The 12,802-nt window shown below is 41.6% G+C and overlaps 1 protein-coding gene across 3 annotated transcripts in view; it reads left to right on the top strand.

The window, feature by feature from the left end:
* Positions 1–117: 117 nt before the first annotated feature.
* Positions 118–12,802, top strand: part of ANKIB1 (ankyrin repeat and IBR domain containing 1) — a 59,832-nt gene continuing 47,147 nt past the window's right edge. For all 3 annotated transcript variants that reach the window (XM_044425134.1, XM_044425136.1, XM_044425135.1), the window contains exon 1: positions 118–644. The gene's annotated coding sequence lies outside the window, so the exon portion shown is untranslated. The remainder of the gene's footprint in view (positions 645–12,802) is intronic.

Raw genomic sequence — 12,802 nt, forward strand, 5'->3', positions numbered from 1 at the left:
CGTTCGGCGCTCCGCCCAGCTTCCCTCCCCCGTGAGCCGGCAGCAGATCCGCTTCCCGTGCGGCTTCGGCTGCCGATGAGTTTCCGGGTCGGAGACCTGATTGCTTGTTGCCATCGTTGTGTTGTTGGCCGCCAGAGGAGCGGCGGGCTTTGGTTTCTTCTTCATCTCGTGTCAGCGGCGGCGGCGGCCCTGCTGCCGCTGCTGTCACGAGATGCCTCGGTTTGAAGCGGGACCTTGAGGGGCGCGGGAAGGAAGAGCGGCACGCAGGAAACAAAGACTCTCGGAGAGGAGTTGCTCAGGGGCCCGCGGGGTGCACCAGCCGAGCAGAAGCATTCCGGAGAGCTCCGCCGTCGAAGTCGAACAAAGGGGCAAAGGAGCGTCAAGAGAGGAAGGATTCTCCCGTGTGCGGCCCGCCCGGTCAGCTCCCTCGGCCCGACTCACTTCGACCGGGCACCTCCCCGTATTTCTGTGGGGAACGTCTGCTGCGTCTAAGCTCCTTGCCCTCGGCGGGGAGTGGGTGGTTCGAAAAAGGAGCGGTGGGGCAACCATTACCTCAGAATGGCCTCTGGGTAGATGGCTAGAAGCGTGGGCTGTGTGAAACCGAGTCACCGCGAGGAAGCCGGGAGCGATCTTCTGAGAAGCCGGTGAGTGCTCCGGGATGTTGGGTCAGGGAAGGGATTCTCTGGGGGAAGGGGGAATAAAGAGCTGTGTCGTCACAACTCGGGCTGCCTGAGCGGAGCTCCATGTAAGGTGTTTTTTTTTTTTTTTTGGGTGGGGGGCGCTGCTGGAAAAGATGTCCTCCTAGGGCGGGAGCACCGCCGGGCTGGACAGCTGGCAGGCAAAGGAAAGTCCTCCGAATTTTACTTTGCGTTACGGGAGCGGGTGGAAACCGGACTTGCACTTGCCTGTAACTTCATCTCCCTTCGAGGGCGGATGTTAAACCCAGCTGAAGGGATGCGGGACTTGACGTTGCCTATAGAAGGTGCCTATTTGAGCTCCCTTAACAGATTAGTTACCACCTAAATAGCTATCTTCTCCATTCTTGCAATCCTGGTGGGTTAATGAATGACACGAGCTGTGTTCTTCCCTCCTCTTCGTTTCCTACCCTTTGGAGTGCAGCTTTATTAGGATTTCTAATCTGTATTTGCAATTTTGATTGCAGAAGGGAGTGCAGGGAGTCTGGATCAACCAGCAGGAAATATAAGGGAGCGATACATTCAAGATTAACGGAGTATATTCAGTAGTTTTAATCGAAGAAGGTACTTTATATATAATCAGCAGAATCAACTGGCAACAAATTTTTCTTGGAGTGTTCTGCTTTAGGCTGCTAGAGTGGGTTGTATCTTTAATGAGTTTGGCCTATATTTTTGTTTGATGTATGATACATAGAAAGTTACTGACCCAGTGTGCATGTCACAACATCATTAAAAAAACAACTGGGTTTTGAATGAGCTGATGCATGCTGCCTGATGGCTCCCACTGGATCCCTGAGTTGTTTGTCATGATGTGCAAACCAGCAACTCAGGCCTTTATCTGCCCATCAGAAAAATAACCCATGACTGTTGTGACATACTAACAGAGCCATTCAGCTTGTGTGTAAAATGAAAACAAGCCACTATGGCTTGTTATGAACTGTAACACATAATTTGCATGATTACTCCAGAATGTTGTCCTCAAACTGGGTGAAAGGTCAACAAGATAGTAAACAGGGTGCAATGTACATAAGAATAAAATGATGCACAAAGTGGCAAAGAATTCACTTCGTGAGTAGATGAGTTCTGAGCTGTTTGTGATTTCCCAAGAAAGATCTTGAGAGCAATGAAAACATCCACTCTGTATGTGGCAGGTGTAAAAGACTAACTCAATGCCATGGATTACTAGGAAGGAAAATAAAGCTGCGAACATAGTAGTAAGTATATGGTATGTATAGGTCTGCTTGCCCCATCAAACATAGGAGTACTGGAAACAGTGCAGAAACATAAAATGATCTTCTGTATTAGGAAAGGCTAAAGAATTTTGAGCATTTTTCTGCTGTGGAAAAAAAAACCCAACAGGACATAAGTTTATCAAGCTATGTATAATGTAGGGAAGAAGCTTTATTCATGTCTCATAGTACTTACATAGATTTCAGACAGACAGAAGGAAGCAATACTTCATATAATAATTTATGGAATTTATTGTCAGGAGATATGATGATGGCCGCTATGTTAGATGGATTATGCAGATTCATGGTTGGTGGGTCAGTGGCGGAGGAGGTTATATAGAACTTTCACGTGCTGGAGCAGTGTACCACAGAATACCAATTACTGAGGAGTTGCAGTAGGAGAGTGCTTTTGTGCTCTGCTTATGGGCTTTATGGAAGCCTCTGTGGACTCTGTGGAAAACAAGATGCTGGATTAGATGAACATTTTAGAATTTTATGTGCCAATTTTAAAATGTTTTTGTTAATATTCCATTTGACATATCTTATTGTAGATGTTTTTTCCTCATTCACTTTCCAATGCAACTCTAGTTTGGTAACCTTTAGTCGTCTTTACACAGAACTATTTTCTGAACTAGTAGCACCTCAATGCTTAGTATGATGAAACATTGTAATGAATATGCACTATAGCAAATAGAGTGAAGGGTGTTATGTTTAGTAAGCAAGAATGTTTCTGCATGTAAAAAGAGAGAATGCAAAAGAGAGAATTACCTAAACATTGCTGTGTATCCTCTTTATGAAGGTCAACTGTAATAGTAAAACAGTTTAGGTGCTGCAAGACTAGAGATGCTATGGCGCAATAGGCAGCATATAAATGTTTTAAATAAATAATTGTAGTATAAGCTTCTATGAGCCAGAGTATGCAGTATTCCATTCAGCATATCCCTTCCCATCTTCAGGTAGTAAGCCCATTTCAACCCTGAATAACATAGTGTCATATCTGTAAATGAATTGTAGCATGGCCATCTCAAACCAGAGACTGTTAGAGACTGTTACAATAGGTTACAAAATTTTCAGGCAAACTGAAATGTTCATCCTCTGGTTTCTGGGTGCTAACACTTCTCAAGTATGGACTGCAAATTATGTTGAAATTTCTCAGGATAAAATGCTATCTCCTTGCCACAGCAAACTAACAATGCTGTTTATCAGGAACTTGATAAAAAAACTGAACTTCAGTATTCCCCCATCATACCAACATATTAACGTCAAAGAAAGAAGCTAAGAAGGAAGATTTCTGTGTAAATGAGGGCTTTAAAGGAAGCAACTACTTCCAAGTTTCCAGCATATTGGTCTGGCTACTTTGGGGAACAGTTAAACTGTCTTGTACAGAAAAATATATCTTGTGTAAACTACTCAGTTTCAGGAAATATAACATTTTAACCCATTCTTCTCTCTGAGTGCTCATTGTCACTGTTAACTGTATATAAAAACTGCAATAATGCATGTTTCAAAATATAAACTTAAGGTGCATACCTGTATAATTAAAGTACAAATATGTTGTGTATCTGATTATAAAATACGAATGCGGTGTGTGTGAATCTACTTATGTTTCAAGGAGAATGTTATAATACCTTCATAATACTGGAAGGTAGAAGAGATGTTTGTTTGTTTGTTTGTTTGTTTAAAACATTTATATCCTGTCCAATAGCAAGGACTGCTATACAGTAGGCAGCACACATAAAAGACTATAGCTATACAGTAAAACCAATCATTATAACAACTTAAAAGCTTAAAATATAGGGAAAATAAAAAGAGTTTGCCTTGGTGCCGAAATGAATAAAATGTCAGCGCCAGGCACACTTCTTTGGGGAGCAGGTTTCAAAGCTGGGATGCTACTGCAGAAAAGATCCTTCTCTGATTTCCTTCAAATCAGGCTCCCAGAGAAGGACCTCAGATGAAGATCTTAGGGTTTGGGCAAGTGTATACAGAAGGAACTGCTCCTTCAGATATCCAGGCCCTAAATCGGGGTCCTCAAACTTTTTCAGCATGGGGCCAGTTGAAAGGCGGGGTGGGGTGGGCGTGGGCCCCATGAGGCAGCAGTGGTGGTGGGCACGGCAAGGTGGCGGTGGGCTCGGTAAAGCAGCAGCTTGCTCACTCAGAGATGGCTGCACAGCCTGGCTGCCCCTGGGCTCACATAATTAAAAATAGATTTTAAAATTTATATTTTTGTTACCGTCAATCCTTCTTTGTCTTCATCTTTCTTTCTCTTCTGCCCATCTCTCTTCTATTTTCCGCTCCGTATTCCTGCTCTGTATATGCGTGCAATGGCGTGGGGTGGGGATCCGGCGCATGTGCAGTTGAGCTGTTGCGGCTCTCTCTGCTCAGTTTTAAAGAACGCTTGCACTGGCTCAGAGCTTTTGAACTTGCTCAGAGATTGTTTTATCCAAGCAAGTCCAAAACCTCTGAGGCAGGCCGGATAAATGGACATGACAGACCGCATCCAGCCCGCGGGCTGTAGTTTGAGGACCCATGCCCTAAACCATTTGGGGCTTTATATGTTGTTGTTAGCAGCTTAAATTGGCCCGGTCTTCAGTTAGTAGCCAGTGCAGATGGTACAGGATCGGTGTTACATGATCACATCTACCAGTCCATGTCCACTTGAAAATTGTATAGTTGCTATCTCTTAATGAAACAAATATGAATGTAAAGACTTCCTCCTGAGAGGGAGAACTAGCCAAAGCACAGAACTGAAGCAATTCAGGACTAAATATTCCCTCTCAAGTTAGTTCGAGATTGTGGGAGAGGGGACTTGTAGTGCTGGGCCAAACAGAAGGAATATATTTCAGGAAATTCTGTATACTGAGAGTTTTCCTGTATCAAGAAGAACTTGCATATACTTGCAGAATATAAATAAGATTTATTGGTAATTACAAACATTGACAGATTGCTTCTTTTGTTGCTGTGGTATTACTTGTGAATCTAAGACTCAAGGTCAGTGATGGCGAATCTTTTAGAGATCGAGTGCCCAAAATGCAACCCAAAACCCACTTATTTATCGCAAAGTGCCAACACTACAATAAAACCTGAAAACTGAGGTTTTAGTTTAGAAAAAAACAATTCACAGCCAGTCCAAGCATCCTTGGCAGCACACTGACTGGCCATACGAAAGCTCGGACGAGTCGTGGCACGTGACGTCATTGCCTGGCATAGCTACTCCTTTTCGAGCAAGCGCATGGCCCTATGTACGCTGTTATACAATGCTTGACTGCTGGGGCAATGTTGAGGTGACATAGTTCACATGCCGACAGAGAGGGCTCTGTGTGCCTGCTGTGGCACACATGCCATAGCTTCACCACCACTGGCCTAACCCTGCCCTGGTGCACACCCCTAACCCTAATATGGGGCTAAAGTTCCATTGAAAATAATGCAATTTTGAAAAAGCCTTCCTTGAGTAGCTTTTTCTGTACATCTCAACATTTCTGCCCATTCTAAACATTCCAACCATCAAAATCATGCCAGGGGACCTCATTTTTCAAACCCTAACCCAGTGATGTTGAACCTTTTAGAGACTGAGTGCCCAAACTGCAACCCAAAACCCACTGATTTATCGCAAAGTGCCAGCACTGCAATAAAACCTGAAAACAGCCAGTCCAAGCAAATCTCTCTCTCTCTCTCTCTCTCTCTCTCTCTCTCTCTCTCTCTCTCTCTCTCTCTCTCTCTCTCTCTCCTTGGTAGCGCACTGATTAGCCATGCGAAAGCTCGGATGAGTTGCGGCTAATGTGCCTTGGCTTGTGACATCATCGCCTGGCGCCACTACTCCTTTCTGAGCATGTGCATGACCCCTATGTCTGCTGTTATCCAATGCTTGGCTGCTGGAGCAATGCTGGGGCGACTTGGCTTGCGGGCTGACAGAGAGGGCTCTGCGCACCCACTGTGGCACACATGCCATAGGTTTGCTACTACTGCTCTAGGTTAATCTTGGTATAGATAGTATTTTACCAGAAAGGGTCAGTCTGGATACTTTTGCGGAAGTTTTTGGTATACTGTAGTAGCCAACATATATTTGCCAAATGATCTCGAGTATTTCTTCCTTTTCGGAATCCAGCTTGAACATCAGGCATCTTTTGCTCCACATATCATAGTATTCTTTGTTGTAACACTTTCAGCATCACTTTGCTTGCATGGGAAACTAGTGCAGTGGTCCTGTGGCTGCTACACTCTTTTATAGCTCCCTTCTTGGGGGTTAGAATATATACTGAATGTCTGTGAGTCTTTGTTTTTCATATTTGCTGGCACATTGTTAGGATTTGGACCAATTCAACCTCTGCAGCTTGGGATAGTTTGGTTAGTGCCCTATATTCGTTGATTGCTTTATTCCTTTCGGAGAAGCTTTTACTTCACTTTCTAATATTGGAGGCTGTTCCTCATAGGAATCCCATTCAAAGGTGTCTGTCATCTCTTCATCTCTATAGTCTTCTGTATATTGTTTCCAGCTTTTCTTTATTTTCTCCTGGTTGGATAGTATATGTTTCCTTTGTTTTTCAACATTCCTCATCTGAGTTTAAATTTCGTCTTGGTTTCCTGAATCTCCTGGAAGAGGTCTCTTGTTTTTCCTCTTTTAGTGCTATTTCTTTGCACTGGCCATTGTAATAGTTCTTTTTGTCTTGTTATAGTTGCTGAAAAGTTACGTTCAGGATTCTGACCCTCTTCTGTCACCTTTTGCTTTTGCTTATCACCTGACTTTGGCAATTGTGAGTGTTTCTTCTGTAATCCATATAGACTTTTTCTTTCTTGTTGCTACAGGAATTGTCTGTTGATATTCTTCCCTAATAATGTCTCTGGTTTCGGTCAATTAAGTTGAGTAATGAAAATCTTTTTTTCTTTTATCTGTTCTGCTTTAAATTCCTCAGGAATAATAGTTAAGTTGTATTTTGACATGACATTTCTGTTACCACTCTTCTTCAGCTTTACTCTGATTTTTGATATTAAGAGGTCATGGTCACTATTGCCGTCTGCTCCTGGATGTGTTCTTGCAGCTAGAATGTAGATTTCCCATCTTCTGTTCCCAATTACATAATCTATCTGATTTCTGTATTGGGTGATCTGGTGATATCCATGTATATAGTCGTCTGAGAGGCTGCTTGAAGTATTTGCAATGAATGGATTGTTGGCTTCACAGAATTCTATGAGTCATTCTCCTGGTTTGTTTCTTACCCCTAGGCCTAATTGCTTTAGAACATTTGATTCTGGTTAGTTTCCTGCTTTTGCATTCCATCTACCTCTGATTAGGGACTGCAGGTGGCACAGTGGTTTAAACTGCTGTGCTGCTGGGCTGGTTGATCGAAAGGTCACCGGTTCGAATCTGCACAATGGAGTGAGTTCCCGTTGCACAGTCCCAGCTCCTGCCAACCTTGCAGTTGGAAAGCATGCAAATGCAAGTAGATAAAAAGGTACCACTTCGGTGGGCAGGTAACAGCGTTCCATGCACTTCGGTGTTTAGTCAGACCAGCCACATGACCACAGAGACGGTCTGCGGACAACGCTGGCTCCCTTGGCTAGGAAACGGAGATGAGCACCGCCCCCTAGAGTCAGGCATGACTGGACTTAATGTCAAGGGGAAACCTTTACCTTTACTTTATCTTTTTACCTCTGATTATCAGCAAGTCTTGTTTTGGCTATCAGTTTCTTCTTGAGCACTTTCATAATGGTTTTCAATTTCTTCTTCAGCATCTGTTGTTGGAGCATAGGCTTGAAATGCTGGTTATGTTAATTTTGCACTAATTCTGATTGATATTATTTGGTCAGATTTTGCATTGTAGCCCCTATACTACTTCCTATTTGTTATATGTATTTATACCCCACCATTTTTTTCCTTTCAGGGAAATCAAGTTAGTTTCTACTCCTCTTCTCAACCTCATAACAATCACCCTGTGAGGGAACCCTGGGGTGAGAATCTGTGATTGGCCCAAAGTCACCAAATGAGCTCCATGGTTGAGTGAGGACAAGACCTTAGATTGCCTGATTCCTAGTCCCATAATCTTAACCACTGTGCCACACGGACTTGCAGTATTAGTGGTACTCCATTTTTTTCTGAGTTTGTCATTTCTGGAGTAAAACACTTCATGCTTGTCTGACTCAAAATGTCCCATTTCAGTCCATTTTAGTTTGCTCATACCCAGGTACTGTGATGTTTAGCCATTGCTTGCTTTATGGTTTCCATTTTGCCTTGTTTCATACTTCTGATGTTCCATGTTCCAATTGTTTGTGTTGTGTAGGATTGGACTTTCCTTGCCCCTTTGTGCATGTCACTAGACTTCCTTTTGGCTTTGATCCAGTTGTGTCATTAGTAACAGTGCTATTTGTATTTACCTTTGCTCTTCCTCAGTACCTCATTGAGTACCTTCCAACCTGGAAGTCTCATCTTGTGGTACTATATCTTGTTTCATTTTGGATTGTTTCATCATACGGTTTTCAAGGTGAGAAGATTCAGAATTGGTTTACCATTGCCACCTTCCATGCAATACTGATCAGAGTTAGTTTGAAGATCACTGCTGTTGTCTATGAAAGATCCTCTGGCGGTGTTTCCTTCAGCTACTGCTGTCACCCAGTAGCTGCCCTCCAGACATTTCTCTGCCCCCATCACCAGTAGTGAGATTCATTCATTCTACTAATGTGACTGTTATACCTGAAGAGGGTGGATGCATCTTAGTCTGGTTCTTCAGCTTTAACCATTCCACCTTGGGTGACCCTGCTAGAAGACCAGCCTATTTAGACAGTCTAGCCTTCTGGTGTCATTGCTCTTAACTTCTCTGGCACTTCCAACCTCCTTTACCACCTTAAGGTATGCATCTTCAGAGGAGAAGGGAAGGTAAGAACAGGAATTTAATTACATTGAGTGCTTTCATAATAGCAAGTAAAATGGATGAATAGGATTTTCTGCCAATATAATACTAACTCAGACTGTCATTTTTTACCTTTTAAGAGTTGAAAAATATAAAAGGCCCTGTACAAATTGATCTACCCTAAGAAAGAAGGCACGTGCAGATAAAGTTTTCATAACTTCGAAGGATTCTTGTTATAGTCAATTTCATGGTTGGGTATATTGGATACACTTTTTCAAGTAATAGATGTTGTATTCTCTTTAATACTGCTTTATGCCTGAGTTCTCTAATTAGACATGTCCACTCACAATGACATATAATGTTTTTTATATAGCAATGGGTAGATGTAAAAGATAGTTAAATGTTACGGCAAATCACAATTTTCTGTTAATGCTGAAATGAGAGTAGAAATCTGCACACACGGACGGATGAATTCAAGGAGGGAGATACGAGCACAGTTTGTTCATGTAGAGCCATTGCAAGCCAATGCCTTCAGAGTAAAATACATATATTAATTCTGGAGTGATTCTAATGTTCATGTTTTTTGCTACAATAGACTAAGTGTTGTATGGTACACTTACAGTGTTATTGTAGCCTAAGTTTACATGAACAGAAGTGTTAATGGTGCTTCGAGTGTTATTTTCATTTAGCACAAGCAGAGACACATAGAGTCTGAAGGAATGTTGTTCATGGGGTCATGATGACACAACTTTGCGACCACACAGACAGACAGACACATAGATATTGGGGGAGAGATTAGTAAACAGTGGGACTTATAAGACACAGTCTGTCACAAATGAGTGTAAACAAGTATGAGTTGAGATTCCCATTCAACTATAGGCAGTAAACTTGGTTAATATTCTGTGTTACTAATACAACTGGACCTACAGTTAGGCAGAGTAAAGCAGCCACCTCCGGCAGCAGATGTGGGAATAGTGGTGAGTCATTGGAATGAAAGACCTGTGTGTGCTGGCTGGCCTGCCTTGTACCCCTTAAGCTAGTTTGCTGCCCTTGAGTAGACTTGTCACTGCTGAAATAAGGTGTAGGTACCACTCTGATCAGCTTTTATACTTGGAATAGGGAAGATGTCATTGTGCCCTTCACCTCAACCAACAAAATGTCTTGTGCCAGCCCTGATTACTAACACAGATTTTATGTAACAGTCAATGCAAATACTTGGAAAATGGCTAGGGTGAAATACTTATGATTTATTTTATTCTAGTACCAGCAAAGTATGGTGACATTACTGTTCAAATTACGGATTGTTGCCTAGATGTCCTTTAGCAGCAGCTTTATGTAAGGGACAGCAATACAAAGTGCTCAGAGCAACTTGTAACATACACCCTTCATTATGTCTTTTAACCATTTACTTTGTATAAGAGTTAATTTGGTACTAATATGTTGGTCTGTTGGAGGCACTGATAAATCATCTTTAGAATTATTTTGTTTGAATAAACCAGGAAATTGTGCTTAATTAAAAACATTCTGGTTTAATTGTAGCTTATGCTGAAGGATGTGTGCTTGTGGTGAAAGATCCATACTGGGCTAATGTCCTGATATTGTAGAATAAAATGTGAGGGCCACACATTTTTATATAGGGCTATTTAAGAGAAACAGGTTTCCATAGGATTGTGAGATTATGGACTACGGGGGGGGGGGGTGTAAACAGAAAAATCTGCTCTGAATGTCTGTTCTTCTGTCACCCACAAATTCTTAAATAACCTTAGTAATAACCTGAAATAATTCTTAAATTGTAGACTTTATATAAAATTTAACGTTTCCTTTTGAAATAGTAGATTTCATTTTGTACTTAACTTTTATTTTTGGAATTGAAATGTTTTTCAGTGTCATGGACTGGTTAAATTACTTCATTGTCAGAGAAAAATTAGCGTATATATTCATTAGAAGGACAGTTGATGTCTTTAAGAGACAAATAAGGTCAGCCTGTTTCTTAACATTGCATGAAGAAGGATAATCATAATGACAGTTTCAGGAAAATAAACAGTCAGATTTGCTCAAATTAGAAGCATCTTTTGCAGCTTGTTGGACTGAAACTAAATTATTTGCTGCCCTTCTCCACAATTTTTAATGGGGGTAGGAGAGTCTGTTAGTGGTACGAATGAACAAAAATATTCAAATCAAGAAATTTGAAAATGTGATTCAACTTGCAGATCTTTCTTTCACATAATCTTCCTTTCATAATGCTAAAACCTAGAGCTTAAAGTTATGCAGTAGGTGAGTTTGCATGTCACAATAAACTAACCCATAAGTTCTGAAGTGTGCATTGTTCATGGAGCAGCCCACAGTGTGCCCACTGTGATTATGGGTTGTCCCCAGTCCTCCTTTCCCCGCTGACTTCCTGTGAATATTCCAGGGGACTTGTCCTCTCTCACCACACTGACCATTTTGCAGACATCAGAGCCTTTCTTTTCTGTTTTACCCTTCTTTGTTCTTTGAAGAACATTTTTGTGTGGCTGCCAGTGTTTTTTAGAACCTTTTTAAAAGGATGAACCTGAGAGTTGCACAGTTTTTTAAATATAAAAATATATATATCTGGATATTTGGTGAGTAATTTGAAATTGTTCTAGTGAAATATCGTGGGTGGTGTCTCATGTCATAGGTCAGGAGGCAACATCCATGGTCATGGACAAAACAAGACTACAAATTTGTTTTGCCCCTCATTTAATAGCTGTCATATGATGAGCTGTCAGATTTTTTGGGTTGAGCTTGACTGTTTTTGTTGTCCTTTTCCATACGTTACCAAGACTCTAGGTGCTTAGGAAAGGGGAAGAGTGCATTTACAGGAATGTTAAAATCCTTGTTCCAGGGGTTGCTGTACCTGTAATTGGTTGCCATGGTGGCATTGGGTAGTTTTGGACTGAGACATATGACTGTATATGTGCCAGTCTCGCCCTGTCAACACCTACATTTATTGGGAATGAGCTAGCTGCCAAAACTTTTTTTCCCTAGAAAAGGAGGAAGTTCTTGTTCACTTTCCTGAGCACCTAGAGTCTTGGAGAAAAGAGAAAAACGTTCACCACCTTTGAGGACTGTTGAGATGAAAAAAGTGAGGATTTTGCTGTGAAATAGTGTAAATCATGCCACTCCCTTTTCACAAGCAAAGATCATTTGTGTTTTTGGTTTCTCTTGAGACCTCATCTTTTGACAGCTAACAAAAGAAATAGGGGAAGGGACAGAACCTAATTGGAACATCTGACAATGTCCCAAGTTGGTATCTACTGCATCATATTAGCAAGGACTCCTCTGGACATCACCCCAGCCAAGCATCAGTTTTTAAAAGTTGTGCACAGTATGGATAAAAATGTTTAAAATATATTTGCACAAAATGCTTTAACACAGGTTCTGCCAGCCACTAAGATCTCCTCCAAGGTGCTACTGAAGCATTTTGAATGGTAGTGTCAGTGGCTGACATAACAGTAGTTGTAAAAGCTGGAAGTCTAGCTGACTTTCAGAACCTCTGCGGGAAAATGCGAAAAAGGTAAGGGGATTCAAACACTGCTTTCAATGCCAACAGGGAGGAAGAGACAGCTCAGTAGTGCTGCTATGTCCCTGGGTACCATCTGGTGGACCGAGGGGAAAGGAATGGAGGGAGCATACAGCTAATGTTAAGCCTGATCATCTTTTGGATGCACTGTGGATTGCTTGCAAAAAAACAAACAAACAGTCCACCCAATTTATTTCCAGGGTGAGCTGTTATGACATAAAAACCTGTCAAGTATACTTTTTATTCAGATTTTCTTTCATTCCTTTCTTTTGCAGTCTTCCTGCCTTGCCTGCCTTTTGTTTCTTTGTGCAAATCTTATTGTCACTGATAGGTTAATTAGCCATATGTTCTATAATCTAATCAGAGTGTTCATGCTCCTAGAATTCCTGTCTTCCTCTCTGTAGGTATTTTTTCTACTTCCTCTGCCTTTAGTTTCTTCTGCTTCATCCTTTGGAATTGTTGTACAACCATTTAAAATTTACAGATAAAGCGTAT

This window comes from Varanus komodoensis, unplaced genomic scaffold (assembly GCF_004798865.1).
Source record: "Varanus komodoensis strain SLA01 unplaced genomic scaffold, ASM479886v1 scaffold15, whole genome shotgun sequence".
NCBI lineage: Eukaryota > Metazoa > Chordata > Lepidosauria > Squamata > Varanidae > Varanus > Varanus komodoensis.